The sequence below is a fragment of the Streptopelia decaocto genome (assembly GCF_964273445.1).
Source record: "Streptopelia decaocto genome assembly, chromosome: 6".
Classification (NCBI taxonomy): Eukaryota; Metazoa; Chordata; class Aves; order Columbiformes; family Columbidae; genus Streptopelia; species Streptopelia decaocto.
Window position 1 is genome coordinate 4,656,224 of NC_138660.1, and position 14,409 is coordinate 4,670,632.

General features: G+C 40.9%; 1 protein-coding gene across 5 annotated transcripts in view; it reads right to left on the reverse strand.

The window, feature by feature from the left end:
• The window catches only part of MECOM (MDS1 and EVI1 complex locus), a 335,520-nt gene that overhangs the window by 117,029 nt on the left and 204,082 nt on the right, over window positions 1–14,409 (reverse strand). The gene's annotated exons all lie outside the window — the stretch shown is intronic.

Below are 14,409 nucleotides of genomic sequence, written 5' to 3' on the forward strand. Positions count from 1 at the left end.
CCACACAGCTCCATCATTGACATGGTTTATGGACATAAATCCATGCTAACATCTCAGGGAGGGGGCAGATTTGGGTTGCTAATGTTGCTAAGGGCCAAGCCCTCCCTCTCCTCACTGTCTCCTCTTTCCCCATCCCTCCGCAAGATCCAAAGGCACACATTCTCCCTAGGTCTTATCACAGCACATGGAAAAATAAGCCAAGCCAAAACTTTAAGATTTACTACCAGAAGCCCTCATCAGAATATACTATGTATCTCATAAAATAAACATGGTAATGAAAACCGTTTTTACCATAGCACTCAAACCTATGAGCATTAGCAGCTGCTTTCTGTAAAGCTGGTGTTGATATTAGGGGGAGACAGACATTGCCTGGGAGATGCTGTACTCAGCTCTTGCACGGTTAACCCACCTTGACTGGAATTTAGCTGTACTTTGTAAGCCCACACCGATAATGAGTGTGTACATACAAGTCAAAAGCTCTAAATAACCAACTTTGAAACCCAAATCTGAGTTTTAATTAGATGCCACTTTTTACATAAACAAAATCAGACTGTCTTGTGCTCGCTTTAGAAATTGGACTGAACTTTGACAGGTTGTTCTCATTTTCCAATTACCCACTAGGGAATGTGCATTGGCACTCCAGCAAATAATTTTTGGCTGTGCCCCTTGGTTGCAAATAGTGTCATTGTTCTTGGTTAAATCTGTTAAAATTATACCTCCCTCCTCACTGCTGGCCGCCTGCTAGAGCATCCTGCATGGCTTGGAGACCAATTTCTTTATCAGGCTCCATATGCTTCCTTAGCTAAAGGCTACAAGCAGGGCAGAAATGTGCTGTTTAAGGAGCTGCTGACTATCCATACTGAGCTACATAGTGAGAGCCCCAACCAGAATCTGTTTTTTGAGTTCCCTTGAATCTCCCTGAACAGATTTGCCTGTAAAACCAGCATTGTGTGTCTGCATTGCTGCTACAGGCAGCAGCTGGGAGAACCCGCAGCTGTGGACAGGCCTTGGCACACATTTTGGCTATTGCTTCTCCAATCATATTTGGCTGATTTGGAACAGGTGAAACATTTCACACTGCAGGCTGGTGTGTGAGAGGACAAACCCAAAAGGTATATAAGCACACAACTGCTTTAAACCAGCACAAGAGACTGAGACCACAGAATCACAGAATGTCAGGGATTGGAAGGGACTTGGAAAGCTCATCCAGTCCAATCCCCCCGCCAGAGCAGGAACACCCAGATGAGGTTACACAGGAAGGTGTCCAGGCAGGTTTGAATGTCTGCAGAGAAGGAGACTCCACAACCTCCCTGGGCAGCCTGGGCCAGGCTCTGTTACCCTTACTGGGAAGTTTCTTCTCATATTTAAGTGGAACCTCTTGTGTTCCAGTTTGTACCCATTACCCCTTGTCCTATCATTGGTTGTCACCGAGAAGAGCCTGGCTCCATCCTCCTGACACTCACCCTTTAGATATCTGTAAACATGAATGAGGTCACCCCTCTAGTCTCCTCTTCTCCAGCTCCAGAGCCCCAGCTCCCTCAGCCTTTCCTCACACAGGAGATGCTCCACTCCCTTCAGCATCTTTGTTGCCCTTTGTTGCCTTTGTTACCAGAGCTGAAAATTTTTCTTTTTGTCTCTGTTCAAAATTCAGCATTAGAGGAAAGTAAAGGTAATGCTTTTTCACCACAATTCATTTGATTTTCCCATGTTACACCTTTCCTAGGGATGAAGTCAATAATATTCTACATACAAATATTTTTAAACTTACTTTAATAAGAGGTATGGCAGAATTGGTAAACTCTAAAGGCATTGGATTTTCTACAGTAACCAACAAGCTGAGCCTTCATTTCTGCCTGGGGTGTGCAAATGTTTCCACTGCACAAGCAGCCACACAAACTCAGGCTGCTGGTACCTGGCTTGGAGTTGGTACAACTGAGTCCTGCTCTCTCCCAGGCAGTGTCCTAAAGCCCCAGAGACAAAGGAAGAATATTAGCAGCATTAGTCACAGCTGAAATAAAATGACATTTATGGATCGGCATAATCTACTCATTGGTTCTAGATTCCATAACATCTGAAGCTTGTTGTAAGTTCACATGGTGCTCCTGAGTATCAGATTTTGTATTTAGGGATACGCTGAGCTGAAAAATAAGGGAGAAGGGAAAAGAAAAAAAAAAAAAAAAAAAAGAAAAAGAAAAAGAAAAATCAATCCTGAACACAAATTGGAAAAGCAACTTCCTATTGGCTAAATATCTGAAGCAACTGCAGGAGTGCATTCAGGCTTTGAATACCAAAATATGTTCAAAATCCATTTGTTTCAATGTAATCTTGCACCCAATTAACTACTCAAAGCTGAAGGAAAAGGCTGCTGGGAGCTGTGGTCACGCTGGGAAATCGATGCTCCCTAATGCATCAGCAGTCCAAAACATCAACAAGCAGAGAAAGGATGGAAAAAGACATCAGTGTCAAGGGTTCAGGAGGAAGGCCACGTCTGCATCATCCACCTTACACTGTTTTTGTTGTTTTCTATTACTATAATGTGTCATGTCCTCAATGCCCAGCCAGACAAGAGGCACATTGCTTCTTCCAGTTACCTCCTGGGATAGTCCAGAGGGGACCCAGGATGCTCCTCTGAGCTGCCCAGTAAAAGGAAAGAGGTCACAGGTACATGTTGCCTCACCATCAATTAGATATTTAGAGAAATGTTTTCAAAACAAGAGTGGTGAGACCTTGGGTCAACCTTCAATCCTTGAAGATAATCCAGCCTCAGCTAGAGAAAGCCCTGAGCAACCCAATCTGTGTTGCACCTGCTTTGAGTGAGGGTTGGTCCAAAGGGCTCCAGATGTCCCTTCGGCCTCAGCTACATGGTGATGCTACAACTTTGCCACATGATGTCTCTGGTGCCAGGAATGGTGATGTCATTTGCTCTTCATAGGACATAAAAGATATTACTGTCCTGAGCATCCTGGATGGTGAATTATACCCAAAGCAAGAACAGGAATGCTACCAAACCCTTGCCATAATATCCGTTTATTCCAAATAAACCCAAAAGATTCTACCTTGACTTGAAACAGTCTAGATTAGACCATATAAACTAAGATTTATGCAGTCAAAAGAAATTTAAAAAATTATTTAAAGTGAAAAACAAAACTTTAATGCACCTCATAGTCATAGATGCTCCGAGCCATAGGTCTCTCTATAGATAAATAGATGCATATAAGCACACACATGCATTTGTAACACTGGGTTCCCCCTGACCTGCCAAACATCTTACGGGGTTTTCTTCAGTCAAAATGAATTAGAGGAATTAATTGAACAAATAAAACTAAACTTAGTCACAGCAGCGCTCATTGCCTAGAGAGCCTCATAAATCTGATGAATGATGGGATGATGGCAAATACATCCTCATTACCATGCTAAACTCAGTTTGCTAAATAAATTAGTCATGTCATCAATGTCGTCACTGCATTCCTCTGCCACGGCCGCTGTGCAGCCACCGTCACTCTCCCTTTTGCTCCTCCAATAATACCTGCCAACTTCAAAGGGGCACTCGGGGGAATTAATGACTCAATGTTTGCAAAGCACCTTGAGACCCCCCAGATGAAAGGTGTTTTATAATTCCTTCTTGGCTTGCCCAGCCTGTGTCAACCAAGAAGTGCAAGAAGCCAGCGATGCTGGACCTGGAGGGGGTTTCTCACAGCCCCAGCTCCTCAGAGGTGCCCGCATAGCATGTTCTGGCATGTTGGGGTGTGAGACAATGGGAGCCGAGGTCAAACATTAACCAGGCTGTGGGATGCTGGCACACCTGCACTGGCCCACCATGCTGGAAGATCCTTCAGCCACCACAAATAAACAGAACAAGGCCTTTGGGAGACCCGTGGGCTTGGTGCAAGACTCTGCAAATGAGATTCTGAGTGGCATTTGGGGATCTGTCCCATCCTGCCTCTGAGCCCAGTGCTCATTCATCGCCTGGCTATTTCTCTCAAGCATACACAGTTTTCCCTAAAACTGCTGAAGAAAGTTCAGTTGGTTTTAGCACAAGGAATACTAGAATTTTCCCTCTGCTTAGGGAATTTTATTTTTCCGTTTCTGGAGAGCAAAGAGACACAAGGCAGTAACATTCCCGTTGCTGACTGCTTCCACCCTCCAGCTGAGCATCCTGTTCCTTTCCCAGTAGGGACACGCAGCCTGAGCTCATGTCACGGTCCTGCACGTCCCTCCATCGCTAGTCATGTCCTCCAGAGATCCTGCCAATGCCTCGCAGCAACAAGTGACAGCAATGCCATGATATTTCAAAAGCTTTAAAAGACAACTAACGAGAAAATAATTCAAAGCAGCTATTAGTATTAATATCCTCCTCCCCAAGTAACTACCAGATTTCAAGCCAAATAGCTGAAGTTTCCTCTCATGGTTTGGGAAAGGAAAAAAAAGAAAAGCTTAATTATTTTTAAGTAACTTTGAACAGAACAAGCCAGGCCATCTATAGTCCTTGCTCTGGCAAAGATCCCAGGTAGTATTCCAGGAAAGCGCCTTTATAAGCAAAAAACATGTAAGTAACTGTCTCAGCTAGCCATGTGTACGTGTGTATCTCATTGGCTTCAGGGGAAGCTGCACGTGTGCATTTGCAACTGAAGTTCACTTCTAGGTATAAATGGAACAAAAACATCTCTGAAGAATCTACCTATAAGCACCAGGATTTTTACCTTTGCACTCGGCCACATTTGTATTCCTCGGTGCAAATTTCAGCTGTACATCTCAGGAGGGAAGGTATCACTCAACCTTCTTTATTTTCATATGAATGAGGGTTACTGTAAGAGGGAACATTGTTTTTAATATTGGCCCTGAGAAGTACAAGCCAGCAGATGGCAGTTTAAACCACATTCAGTCAAAACAACATAATATTTTAGCCTGGGCCATTATTGTCAGATCATTTCAGCACATGTATTTAAAGATTTGACTCTGAGGATGGTAATGAGATTGAAAGGACTGGCTGGGATTGCTGGCAGGATTCTGCACTCTTCTGTAAGAATTTCACATAGAGGCTGTTTCTGCTGGTGAGTCCTGCAAGGGTACAGGCTCATCTTCAAATTTCAGTGAGCACAGAGGAGCAGGTAATGCAGAGTGCACAACTTTATTTGTGTGCACATGTGGAAGCAAGTGGGTGCTGGCCAGGCTCTCTCTATCTCACGCTAACATCTACACCTCTGTATTTGCGGCTGGGCTGTCAGCATCATGCCTGGACATTTCTGTAACTGTCCATACCTGGAGGAGTGTGAATGTTCATTTTAGATATATATATATATATATATATATATAATTTTTTTTTTTTTTTTTTTTTACAGAAGAGGTTATCCTATAAATGGGGCTTGCGAAAGCCCTAAAAATGACCAGACTTTTGTCTAATCTCATTTTCCCCCATGCATCAGTGAATCTCCCTCAGCCAAGAGCTCCACTGCTTGCACAATTTCACTGGGTCCAAGCAGCTGGCCAAGTGACAAGACCTAATTTTCCTAATTCCCATTATTTAATTATGGGTAGAAAAATGGGGAGAAAGGGGTTTAAACCTATAAGCCAAAGCTTCCGTGTTCTTCCCTGGGCTTCAGCGAGCGAGCGCAGGAGGGAGCACCCTGCGGCCTGCCCGCGGACAGGCACGCAGCTCCCTGCGCATTCCAGGATGATAAACCTTTGATATGCCTTACACTTCACTGCCCTGAAAATGCAACTTTCCACATTTATGAATACAAACAACGCTATTATCTCTACCTTTCTAATATTTAACTAATCTAAACACTCAGGTAAAATGTTATCTGAAATGGTACTTCTATAAATGCATTAACTTTGTCTTCCTTTGACTTTTAAGATATCTTTCCTTACTAATACATCTGAAAAGATTGTTTGGAAAGCCTTCGTAAAGTGGCAGAGCAAACAGATGAAGGGCGTTCTTTAGGAGTTCTTTATTATTAGTTTTCCAATGATACTATCTTCTTGTACTTTTCTTAATGAGAAAATAAATAGAATTTGTCTCACACACAGCTGTGTTTTTCTTCAGCTAAGGAATGCACAAAAGGAAATTTAAAAATCATGCATTATCAGCGAACAAGCTAGTGAAGGTAAATAGATTCCAGCCAGCTTGCTTCTAAAAGATTAAAGTTTAATGATGGAACTTACCTTGCTCAACAGATTTATGAATTATCAAAGTCTAGAGAAGTTACATCCAATTTTGCGGCTTTACCTACCAAGCAAAACTCAAGAGCAGACACACACCCTCTCTCAGTGGAGCAGCTACGTTTTCTATCACACCATTTTGTGGTGTTTACAGATTAACTGGCGTTTCAGGAACATGTATTAAAATACTTAATTAACCCCAACTAATTCTTTCAAGAGATGCAATGACTGACGTAGGATACTAGTTTAAACAAACAGTATGATGTCAAAGATCCTTATTATAGCAAAGATTACGTAGTAAAGCACTGAACGGGGGACATGCACAGAATGCTGGTACCTTCTCAGTAGTACTTACTTATCGGTGTGTTTGTGCTAAATAAATATATCTGGATTTGCTAAGTAACCCATAAAACAATTACCCAGCTCTGAATTATGTCTGAGGAACTCAGCATATTAGAAATAGCATGAGCTTTCTAAAGTTAGCTTGCAATCCTCCTCTGGGACAAACAGTACCAAGGTAAAGTCGTATCTTTTGAAGTGTTTGGAAGGTTTGTGACAATCAGGCCCATAAAACCGTGGGGAAACACACCGGCACAGGCTGCTTCCCACTGCCGGGACCTGGGGTGGTTGGAAACCCACAGTAACTGGCCCACTCTGATAAAGCAGCTGTGTTTTAATTTGGCATTTATTTCTTACATTCCTTCTTCTACAAAACTTGAACTTTGAAAAAAGTGTTTACCCTGACTCAGCTTCTGCTGGAGCATCAACCTCTTTTGGGACAGATATTTCTAATGGAGAGCAGTTTAATTGAGTCTCGACATGCTAGAGTGGAGGCATTACTGAGATTAGTTATTTGTTTATTTATGAAATCTATTTTAATTCTTGTTTCTCTGTTGAGAAGCCTAAAGCTACCGAAGGCTTAATGTCTTTGTGTGCCATTCATAGGTAAATGAATACTTTAAATCTGCTCTTTAATGATCCTTATAGATTTTTAAAGCCTGGCCCATATATCCTAGCTGTTCCTTTGAACGTATGTTTTAATGACATCAGTGAGACTTGTAAGTAAAATGAAGCTGGAATGGGTCCTTCATGAATTAGTCAATTGTGAAGATGAAATTGTGCCATCAGGTCAGGGAAGTATTTTCACCCTTTGGGAAAAGCAACTCACCTGAATCTTCAACACCTCTCTCTCTGTTCCCTCTTCTGCTCCCTAACCAGATAAAAAACATTTCTACCTCTCCGCCCTTCCGCCCCAATGATAAAGTAAATAGTATGATATAGGACATCGATTTGTTTTAACGCAGAAGTATATGACTCAATTGTTTACCTCTGCACTACAACCAGCACCACACAATGCCATAAAACCTTTGAAAACGTCTCAAAGACAAAGCTTGAAGTCACCTGTGCCCAAAATTTCAGCCAAACTCTAAAAAAATGAGGGAACTTGGGAAGGGAAGCAGGTGAGAGCCTGAGAATTCAGTGTGTCTGCTGGCGGGCTGTGACTATTTGATTGGGATATCTTAATTAACTGGAAAATTCCAAAGGAATTTCCAACTACTCTTAATCACTTATTCCCCTATCAGGCCCATATGAATGGAAAAAAGAAAAATCCATTAGAATATTCATTTTCTGCTGTTTCTATATGAAGAGTGGTATTAAACAGTGCTGGTAATTATAATAGCAATTATGGCATGCACACTATTTTAAAAATCTTAGGATTTAATTGCAGTTATATCAGATGTATGGCCATTTCACAGATTATATCATCCTGGGATATAACACAAGCCCTGGATATCACACTGGCTTTGGGGCTGAGGTCCCACACCGTGGGAGAACATCAAATCTGTTGTCACACAACATTGCTCTAGTGAAATTTGCCCTCCAGTCACTCCAAAACCTTGCCATTGTATAAACCGTGCCGGTGTTGGTTTGCAGGAGCCCATGGAAAAAAAAAAAAAATCAGCATTGTATCACAGAAGGTTTGATTGCCCAGCTCAGGGAGTGAAACCCTTGAGAGGCCACCGGATCTCACCTGCAATCACATGAAATCCCACCTGGCTTTGATTTAAAGTGATAAATCAGGCCAGGTTTTACATGAAACTGAGCTTAGATTTGTGCAAAAAGTTTGCAAACCTCAACTGACAGCCCTTTCCATGGAACTTCAGATTTCCTGGCAAATATTTTGCAGGGCTTTGGTTTCTCATTCCTTTTGCTCCTGGCCTTCTCTGTTATGGAGTCACATGCCATGATGAGAGAAAGTTGAAACCTTGAGACATTCTCATTCTTTTTCAAATGTTGCTGGAAGCGACTTGTTTTAATGCCAGATTGCACCATATTTATTCTCACGGAGTAAAACTTCTTGCAAGAAATTGTCCCATACGCTTCGAAGAAGGTGCCTGCAAAATAGGTGACTGAGAACAGAGGTGGCCAAAGGAACATTTATTCTTTTTGGTAGGAAACAGTTTAAACTGGAACACATCATGCATAAAAAAATAAGCAATATCAAGCTAATTTTTTTTTTTGCAGTACTTACACATGCTGCAGTGAGGGAGAATCCACACACCCTCCGTGTGAACTGAATATGTTTGTCCCCCACATGCAGCTTTATTCACCTATGGATCCTTCAGGTATGAAACCTGGGTAACTAGATTTCCAAAATGCAACAGGAGAACAGATAGACTGAATGTTCTCTCTTCATGGTTACAAACATTGATCTTCTCTTATTTTACCTGATTTGCACTTTTTTCTATTAGGCCTTTAATTCTGCAGTTTTACAATAAGCTGAGGTAGCCACACAAGCCCATGTTATTAGGTACAGACTCTGGAAATCCCTCAGCTCACTTCATCTTCAGCTTCCTCTCCCAAAATTACACCTACAACAAAGACACTTGAAAGCAGAGATACCAACTTTTAGTATTACATCTTAAATCTCAAAACATTTGGTATTTCACTTGCTGTTGAGGAGAAGCTCCCCAGTGAGTCTAGAGATCTAATCAGAATGAAAAATTAATAATTTTGAATGCTATGATTGGAAGGCAGAGGGCACCGATGGGGCACTTTCTTGGGTGACAGTAGTGAAAAAGCAACAGTAAGCTGACTGAGATGAATGTTACCTTTAAAAGAACCAGAAGCATCTATTCAGTGAGAAAATAGGACTATTCCATAAAAGAGATGGGAATCAATTACATCCTTTCATGAGCACAAGGCATAAGTACTTGCTAAAGCAACAGCTCTTGACCTACAAGTATAACCTATTTCTGAAACACAGATCACTTCATAAGAAAACATATGTCAAAACACACATCTGAGATGCTGAAGCTCCTTTATTCATCAGTATTGAAAAAAATAAGTCAACACAAGAATAAAAATTACTTTGTGCAAAAAACCCCACCATGTTCAGTACAGATTACAGTTGCTCCAATGGAAGAAATGTGTAGTACATGTAATATTAACCACCTCTGCCCCATGAAGAGAGAATACAACTGGAACATGACTACTAAGCAGGAATAAAAACAACTGGAGAAAAAAAAAACTCAAAACTCATTGGGTCAGAAGTAAAGGAGATAATTTAAGATCTGATCATAAAAATAGTGGTTGTAAGAAAGGCGAGGATTTGAAAACTCATCAGTCCAGCTGAAATCACACAGTTGTTTCTCCATGAGCAATGGGTTTTATCCCGTATAATTTCATTTGGATCAATTTACCGTTAGCCAATCGCAAGCATAGACTTAAGCAAATCGAGCCGAGGGAGAGGACATTCATACAAATAGCAAAGGAATCATAATAGACTGAAGAGGAAATGGTCAGGCTTACTATTATAGCAACAAGGATGCTGCATCAAAATCCAATGCACAAATCACTAGTGTGTTCAATAATGACAGTGGTATCAGCCTGCAGGAGAATGGGACAGTCCTCAGTTTGTATTAACTTAATAAACTAAGCACTAGGGATTTGGAAATTACTGAAGCTGTTATTAGAACTGTTTACTTTGTATAAGCAAATAGTGGGTTAAGCCTTTACAAGAGTAGCTCCTAGGAATCATCAAACAACTTACAGTCCTGAGAAAAAAATGCATCAATATTGGATTTGAAAACCACCTGGAGAGATTGATCAAATACGAAATCAGTCCTAGAGAGCACACTTAAGCACAATGCCTAAACTCTTGGCTGATCCCCAACATGTTGAGGTTGCCTTTTTCCCCCTCTCAAGAGAAAGAAGAAGTGAAGAAGAGAAACCCAAAGGGCTAAATCCTGCACCCTAAACATGCCAATCGATTCAGCAAACCAGATACCTAAATTCCAAGTATGCAAGTACATGGGACACCCTTCAGGATACTCAATGCCTTGCACTCTAAATCCCATACTCGGACTGAGTTCATTGTTCTGGCTTTTAACAATTTAATTACCAGTAGTAACCATAATAAATATTCTAAATTACAAATTCATTATAATTATTACATACTCCTTATATTATTTAAGACACATTTCGGCCACATTCAATTCTATTCAACCCCATATGAGTTTGGAAGGAGTTTGAATCAAATTCTTCTTGAGAACCGTTTTGTCCCACTGAGAGGTTGGGGAAGACAAGAATTGCAGCACAAGATTTTTGGCTTCCATTTGAGCTGACTGAACACCTGTGGTCCTGAAGACACCTGAGGTGACAAAGTCAGAAGTATATTTTTAATCCAGAGTAGAAGGAATTCACACATGAGAGCTAAGAGGAATAATTTTTAGAATTTAAATAGAAATCTGTCACAAATTTCCATCTCCTGGAATCTGCAAGGTAGTTCACCCATAATTGATGACAATGTAAATCACAAGAACAACTTAATGATTTCCTCCTAAAATACAAAAATGAAGTTACCAAAACCAGCAGATACACTTAACTTGGGGATTGTTTCTGAAGGGTTCATTCTTTTACTTTTAGTTGTCACTGCTCATAGCTTGCAACTAAATAAATTGAGAAGCTATTACAGTTCAGTGTCAACTGTTAGCAATGTCATCTAACAGGGGCAAAAAAAGCATCGGGGAAAATTAAACCAACTAATCTCTGATTATAAAAGTCTATCAAACCAGTGAAGGCCGCTTCTGTGTGCAGCTTGCTGGGGATCACATCCAGCTCCAGCTGAAGGGCAATGGGGGGGTCTCTTTCTAGTAAATCCATAGGATTATGCTGTGAAAGTAATACTGCCATTTGCAGATGCTATTTCTTGAAAACAAAGAACAAAACCGCAAATCAAAAATCTTACACCTGATGCAGCGATCGCTCATACTGATAGTTAACTCCATTTTGCATATTGCAAAACCACACTGACAGTCACTGTAAATTATATCCTATTATTGACAAACTGTTTGCAGATCCAAAGAAGAGTGGGCCTTTTTCTAAATCTATGATTATATATCTATATACATATATACATCACCTACATCACTGACATCATCCAATAAACTTAATTGACGGTGGTTTGTCTTAACTAACCTACGTTTTCAAGGTGTTGTCATTCAGAATGAAATGTGTGTACATTTAAAATCTGCACCCCCTGGGATAGCTGGCCTATGTACAAATTCCCCGTTATAAAGTTGAATTATAACGTAGCTCTCCTCCCAAGAAATGCCGATGACATTACTGGTGTGATTTCTGATCAGGTCCCCAAGCCTTGCCTTCATCCTACCTCTGAACCAGCATACGCAGGTTTCCCAGCCACCTCCAGTGATAGTTAATCATAGAGAAACTAGTGATGCTTTTCTGTCCCTGGGCACATGGACCGGTCCAGCACGCACCACATATACAATAGTGCCTGGAATATCATATCGCTCTGCCTCTGCAGTTTTACCATGTGAACTTTATTTTCTATGGGATTTTCTGATGAAAAATAATGAAGAAATTTCTCATATCCCACAGACAGGGACACATCATGACAAGACTCATACCAGATCCACTTTATGATTCAAATGAATCGTACGGCTCTGCCTCACCAGAAACCACTTGGAACAGGCGCCGTTGCTTTGGACGCACACAGCCGGCAGTGGAACAAATGAGCACACCAAAATATAGCAAAGCTTAAGACACTTTTGAGTTTTTACAACGTTATTAGAGATGAGCAAACACATATGAGAACAAAACGTACAATAAACTGATCTTATTCCAGACCCTTTCGAAATCTGTGCAGTGAAGTATCTGTTCCCCTCCTTGCCACTGAACCCCAAAAGACACATTATCTTTGAAAATATACTGCAAAATTCACAGGGTCAGCAGGTCTGGCATCGGCTGCTGGGCTGGCTGCACACTTCAAATCCTGCATGCTGGGGCTTCCTCGGGGGAAGCAGCGCTCGCTGCATTCCACCTTCTTAATGGGGTGTAATCGGGGACACGTTTGCTTCAAACCTATTAGTGAACTTCCCGCTTTGAACCCAAACTCGTTTTTCAAGTAGTTTTTATTAAACTTAAATAGCAAATACTCTTCATTTTGCTAACAACGGTAACTGGCATTCTTTCTGATGGGATTTCAGCCCAGGGTTATGCGGCAGACAGTGCGTGTCTCTGCTGTTTACAAGAGAAAGGAAATGGAGGAGTGCTGCATTCTCATTCCCATTCACTATTTTTTCCTCCTCATTTTTAATTTGTACAAAATAATGGCATGGTGTGTTTGTCTGACACTAAATCAAAAGCAGAGTGATAACTCAGAGTTGGAAAAGCCTGTCTTAACTTTTGGCTAGAAAAGCTGTATTTGTTTTTGGATCACTCCATAAATCGGTCAAGATTAATACCTCCTTGGTTTAAAAAACACACCATACAAATTTGCCTGATTCCAATGCTAAACCTGTGAGCTGTTGGTTTAAAGCAGTAGTATGTTTCTTTCTCTTTGCCATTATCCAAAAGAAAAACAAATGATAGATCCTCCCTCCACATTACATTTAAAAGGGCTATCATTAAAAAAATGACAGCGTTTGTAACTGCACCCATACATTTTGCGCAACTACCAAAATTGCCCAGTTCTAATACTGGGGCATTCCCTTCAGGCAGACATGCTGAAAAACAGCCCAGTTTAAAAACTACTATTGGATACACAAATATGTAACTGAAATAACCGCTTACACTAAATCAGATTTATTATTACGTTCAGAAGACAAAAGGGCAGAAGCAGCTATCCTGTTTGACTGCATAACTCAGCCTATTACATTTTACCCAGACCCCCTTTGAAAGCAGCTGAAAACCTGGATTTGGCTCAACCGAACATACCCCAAAACCACAAAGATGCAGAGGGATGAGGAATTTGCTCATTACCCAGCAGGTTTGCTGTGGTGCTTCATCACCTTCATTTACCATGAGCCTCTGCAGACAGCTCTGTGCACCCAGGGCCCCCCAAACAGCTGGGGAACCCTCCCCAAAATCTGCCTCATGGTGCCTTGGCATTTCCCATTGAGCATTTGAGCTCTCGGCTGCTCTGACTTTAAAGGACCTGGAAGAAATCATCGAGCCTTGGCTGTACTCTGCGGAGTTCCTCCCTGGATCCCATCCAGCCAGCGCGGGTTCCCCATCACAACCTCCCAGCCTGAAAGCACAACCGAAAAATGCTTAATAGAGCCTACCCACGTCAAGCTGGCATTCCAGAATTTATGTTGTATTAAAGCAACATTAGTAACACTTTACAGTGTGCAGGAGCATCTATTCTTACACTCAGTAAAAGCTTTCATCCAGCTCTTGGCACCATCTTTGAGCACAAAGAAATGTTAAAACCCCTCTGTTTAAGTCACTGGACTGAGATTAAGATATATTTAGGTTCAGTTTTTAGCTATACCACAATATCTCTGTGTGTCTCAGCTGCCGACGTGACCCTTTCACACCTGGAAATTTTGGTTTATATAATTGCCAGAGCTGCCTAGAAATAGGAAACTTTCCAGGAATTCTAAAATATAAGTGAAGGGGAAAAAAAAAATCTAAATCAGGACTGAAAAATAAAGGGCCAATACTACCCTTGAAACAAATAGGTAAAAAATCTTGGTTTCAGAGTCACTTAAGCACATAAGTCAATATTTCATTTAATCTTTCAACTTGCCTAGGTTAATTCAATTAATTTTTAATTTTTGTTTAAAAACCTGAAAAATGTGGAGAGAAAAGGTGTTGTATTACAAAGTTGCATTTAATATAAACAAATTATTCAAGTACAACTGTCTCTCAAAGAAAGGAAAAATGCTGAAACCAGAGGGAAAAAAAAAAAAGATAAATCTTCAATAAGTTGCTTCA